The sequence below is a fragment of the Barbus barbus genome (assembly GCF_936440315.1).
Source record: "Barbus barbus genome assembly, chromosome: 6".
NCBI classification, from domain to species: Eukaryota; Metazoa; Chordata; class Actinopteri; order Cypriniformes; family Cyprinidae; genus Barbus; species Barbus barbus.
In genome coordinates, this window is record NC_136734.1 from 33049790 (window position 1) to 33055921 (window position 6132).

Sequence of the window (6132 nt, forward strand, 5' to 3'; positions counted from 1 at the left end):
GATTACGCCTGATATCGTGGAGCTGTCACTGTCGAATAGACTTCAAAACATTTGCGTTAATGCGTGGAAAATCTCAGGTCATCACAGTACCGTGTGATTGAACTAATTGGACGGATTTTCTAACGTTAATGTGTAAGTCACACGAAACCAGTAAGATTTATTAGTTTGGAGTAAATTGTTGTGCAATTGGCATATAAAAAAACAACAACCATAGACTGAAAGATGATCGTTTCTTCATATCATGTATTTTTGTTCATCACTTGTCCAGAATTTTCTAAAAAAAAAAAAGGAGGCAACCAGTAGGCGATTTAAAATACACAGACAAAACTGGTTCACTATAGAATCGAATCATTTATGCTTTCGCATTAATATTTTGGTGACATTTAAATGTATATATCGTTCTTTTCCTTTAATATGACACATTACAAGTTAATGTAGCCCTGCTTGCGTCTTTGGAAAAATCCGTTTATGGCAATCTGATAAATCCGTGTCATTCTTATAGCTACATTCATTACGATCATCATTTACTTGCCGAACTGTCGATAGACTTGTTTTCCCTTCATTTAAAACAGAGAGGGAAGCTTTTTTCTCATAAAAAATAATAAATGGGAGCTTGTCTACATCTATCACCCGTAGATAGCTCCAGAACGGGCGCGTTCAAGTGCAATGGAGAAATTCAACTAGACCCCCGTTACCAAGGAAACAAGCATCTCCAGCTTGAGGTGCAAGTGTTGTTTTTCCAGACACAGTAACTTATAATTATGAAAACTGCATTTTATAAGATCAATCGAACATATGAAGGCTTCTTCTAAAAAAAAAAAGTCTGTAAGAAAAATGAAATCAAACATGTATTCTAGTGTGATGAAAAAGAAATGCCTCATTTTGATGTTGCATTTAGATTACATCATTACTGGTGCCTGGGCGGACATCACTCATTATCAGGGATAGAAAAACTGCAACTTTAGTCAGACATGGATGGAATTTTGATTATAAAGGTCTTGTTTGGATACAGCAAGTACCAGCCTTGTACCTGTAGGTTATTATTTATCAAGTTTGCTGCTGGCAAGTGCCTTGATGTTGTCTCAAACCCAACCACTGCCTGAGATATGACTCAGTGCAAAATATGATTTTTCAAAGTACTATCGTAAGTAAAACAAAGGTTATTGGAGCATGTTTTACAAGCAAATACTATTTTAGTATGTCAACTTCAAAATTTCACATTTAATTCAATGTTACTTGCTGCTTTTTTTGTAATTAATTGTGAAATTTAATAGCAATTCCTGAGTGAAAATTGTTCCAAATTGTAAATCCTATATGCCATTTTTTTTTTGAAAGTTTAGACTAAATTAGTTCACAATCACAATGAGTCATTGATTGTATGCTCCAAAATGCCAGCTTCGTCACACGCACATATAGCATGCATACTGCGCTTTGCATATTAGTCACACACCCACAAACACATGCAGAGGGGGATTTAAACATGACATCACTTGAGTGCAGGTGCAAATAACAGCGGGGCAGGAAACACACCGATCAAATAATCATCACTCTCTTTTCAGGACAAGCCTACTCTTTTTTTATTATCTGTTACCTTAGACTAGTTTCACCACACGATGAAGTTATGTGATCCGTGGGCTCATTAAAATAACAAGAATCATTAGACAGCAATACACAGAGCACTGAAGTGTGGATCTCTGTGAGACAAGGGAATGTGGATGAGAGGAGATGGCAGCCGAACTGCTACTGAGATGCTTCAGGCTCCCAATAAATGATACCAGCAGAGTTAGTCTCAAACTGGCTCTCAGCTCCCAAAGTGTCAGTTTGGATCATGCAGTGATGAGGCACTGTATAATACATGCTGCACTGCTTGTTAGCATGATTTCACTTGGGTGGAACCCTGATATCTATCTTCTAGACAAACTCGAATGCAAACTATACCATGCATAAATGCACATAAATTGGAAATAATGGCACATCACTGTGCAATCTTGCTACATTATTTGATTTTTGAGCATATTTAGATTTTTCAACTGCAATTTCCTTTTGGGTGTAAGTGAGACTCCTGGAAATTTAATATGTTGCTGAAACCAGTAATGTTTCAGCCATATCTCATTGGCTGTATGCTTTATCAACTTTTTTGAGCCGTGTGTTCTTTGCATATATAATTAAAATCTTTCTACCACACGCAAAAAAAAGACCTATCCAAAATGTCTGTTTAATTATTCTCAACCGTGCCTAATGAAGAGGCTTTTGCACATAATTATCCAGTACAACATAAACAGACACAGCCTTGTAATGGTGCTATTAGCGCAGACGGAATAGGAGTCAGCTGAATGTTTTCATCTCTTCTGACATACACACATTTTGATAAATCTAAAGGAAGTTGCTTGGAATTAAATCATGAAGTGTAAGCACCGTGCAGGGCGGAAAACACATAGCATCTGCATGCAACATTTAAAACCTTGTGTTTTTCTCTTCTCAGAATTTAGCAGAGCTTCAGGGCATAGGCATTTACAACACAATGGATAATGGTTTGGTTTCAGCTATGTTTTAATGCAGAGAAAGCTTGCAGGAAAATTGCAGAAGCAAGATTTTAAAGAAGCTGGAATAAAGAAAATTTGTTCTCCTAATCAAGATCTAAAATTTTATTTACTACATTCATACCATATTTTCACACACACACTAATGTTTGATTCATGCTAGATGCAATAAAATCTGGTGTTGTGTACTGGAAGAGTAAGAGGAATGCAAAGCTGTGTGGCAGGAAAATAGCTCCACCTAATGGTGTAATAATAGACGTTCAGGTCTTTCTTGAGAATGCAAGGCAACCATCCAAGAAATTTGTAATGCTATCTGAAGTCTCAGGAGTGCATATTTAGCTCATGGTTGAGTATTCAGGCTTATGAAAGTAATATAATATTTTATCAATACATTTTTAATTTTTAAATAAAAAATTTAATTGTTTTCTATTTTCTTTTTTAACAGTTACAACAAAAAAGTCATATGCTATAAAGGATTTTTCTCTTTATAAAACATTGAGTCCCACTTTATATTAGGTGGCCTTAACTACTATGTACTTACATTTAAATTAATAATTTGGTACAATGCACTTATTGTGTACATATATGTTTTTACATTGTAGTTATATTTTTAAAAATACTTATATGTTATTACATCTGTAATTAATTTCTGTAATTACATTTATAATTACACTGTTGACCCATCCCTTACACCTTAACCCACCCTTAAACCTATCCATACCACCAAACCTGTCCCTAACCTTACCTGTGTATCGCACCTCAATAGCAGCAAAAGTGTTTTGCAATACAATATGAGCACAATATGTACATTGTACTTATTTTTTGATGTAAGAACATATTAGTTAAGGCCACCTAACATAAAGTGTGACCAAACATTGTTTAATAAAGATAATTTATTATATGCACATTACACAAAATCACAAAAAAATAAATTAAAACTGTAATATTTAGAAATATTATTACAATTTAAAATAATGGTTTTATATTTGAATTTATTTTAATATGTAATTTATTCCAGTGATGGCAAAGCAGTCTTCCATTACTCCAGTCTTCAGTGTCTCATGATCCTTCAGAAATCATTCATGCTGATTTGGTGCTCAAGAAATGGAGCATAGTGGTAGTTCTGCAGGTCATGTACTCAAGCTCGCAGCTGACACTCAGCTGATCCACGTCTACCTATAGGATCACGACACCAATCATAATTGCCTTCATAAGGTCCCTTCAGTCATTATTCAACAGCTATCGCTTCGCTCAGGAACTAATCACCCACCTCCATCCCCAGCTCCTCCTCTCGTCCAGTCAGGACTTGGTAGTGAATATACATTATAAAAGTATTGGGTCACCCCCTTCTAATGAACATGTTTGACTACTTTAGTAATTTCTATGAGTACAAATCTTAATGTTTAAGCATATAATGATATTCTAGGGAATTGTGTGCTTCTAATTTTATAGCAACAGTTTGGACAGGACCCTTTTCTATTCTAACATGACAGTGCCTCTGTGTATAAGGCATGGTTCAAAAAGACATGACTGATTCAGTCAGTGTGGAAGAACTGGACTGGTCTGCAGAAAGCCAAGTCCTGATCCCAGCTGAACATCTCTGGTGTGACTTTATATGCAGACCGTGAGCCAAACACCAATGACTTGTTGTTAAGACCAGCTCGTTTAAAAAGCCGCAACAAAAAGAAGGTCAAACAAAGGATATCAACGCCAATTGTTTTATTTAACTAAACTAAAACAACAGCAATCAATAATGACTATAAAGCACAGGTCTAGGGATAATAAAGAAAACTAAATAAATAAATATAACAACAAAACATTAACTACAAGATATAAGAAATGCCAAAAGAAACAAATATACAAAGAGTCAAAAAGAAAGACACTCTGGAGAAAACATCCCCACAGAGTGCCCGCCTCAAATAACAAATAACACACTTATACATGCTACTAATTAACAATTAACACTGGGAAGACCAATCAGAGCCTGCCACACTCTGCCCAATAGGATCCGGAGAAGACTCAGGGACGTCACACTTGTACATAAGGGTACTGCCATTTTAGACACGTCCAAAACTGTTGCAACAGAGATGGAAATTCAGTTTTTAAATACATGAATTATGTTTCCATCTTTGTTGCCACAGTTTTGTTAGTGCCTTTTTCTGTTCTAAAGAAGGGGGTGTCCCAACACTTTTGTCCTTATAGAGTCTATACAAGTCATTGGTGTTTGGTGATGAGTTTTTGGCTCAAGGTCTGCATATAAAGTCACACCAGAGGTGTTCAGCTGGGATCAGGACTTGGCTTTCTGCAGACCAGTCAAGTTCTTCCACACTGACTGAATCAATCGTCTTTATGAACTGTGCCTTATACACAGAGGCACTGTCATGTTAGAATAGAAAAGGGTCATGTTCATTAGAAGGGGGTGACCCAATACTTTTGGCAATATAGTGTATCATTGAGTCAGACCACTGAATCATGTTGTTAAAATAATCATGTAGAACATTAATGGTATCTGCTCTCCCTGCTCCTATCCATTGCTAGGCTGCGTGGATGGGCAGGGAGTGTTTAGCCAGAACAGAACCATTTCCCCAACCTAAAAAGTATGCTAATCGTAAGTTATATTGACGATGGTGGTCCTGACAGAAACATTTCTTCTTATTATCAGTGCTGATATATGTGGAAACGGTGATGCATATTGTCAGGATTCTTTGATAAATAGAGGGGCTTGCCAGACCACTACTGCATTGTGGGGATCTAGAGGTGACAGTATATGATGAATAAGTGGGATCAAAACTGAATTAAATTTAGCTCATTGTAGAGATAACTGCTGGCTTCACAGCACTTAGACCATTTTCATACCTTGTCAGTATATTAAGCATATCAGCATGAAGCTGGGGTGTTATCTGGGTTTGCACCTGGTCAGTCGCAATGTCCACTTTTTTTCCCCGATTGGTCTTTTGCTCAGGATCAGGTCCCCAGTGCTCATTGTTGCTGTAAATGTCTGATCTGATTGCTGTCCTTTCTGGACATTTTTGCTAATGGCTCTCTAATATTCTCTCTTGATTGTTCATAATAAATCAGATGCATTGGCCTATGCATTGGCAATCTCAGAACATTAATTAATGCCTCTTAACAGGCTATAATTAAACTACACATTGCTAAACGAGGAGCTCAGTGAAATTCAGCCTGCTTTGTTTGTAGCCTACTCAATGAAAGAGAAATTGAGAAAAAAAATTTTTTTAGTAATACTAGATGTGTTCCTTTCTCTGTTATATCCTTAGTTGGTCACATCAGGTACTTTCGTTAATTTGGCTCAAGGATATTGTGTACTGTATTTATGATTATTATCTAATTATGTAAATATTTAAATAATATTATTTACCAGTAACAATAAACTATTATTATGGTATTACTGTGTGGTGGTGGTGGTGATGTTGATGATGATTTTATTACCAGGGTGTACATTTTTGCCATGTGCACCGTCAATGTATGTTGAAATACGTTTTAGAATTATATTTGTTAGTTATAGGCCAATACATTTTTAAAACTCAAGTCTGTTCGCTACTTGTCTTTTAAAACTCCGCGCATGCGCTGT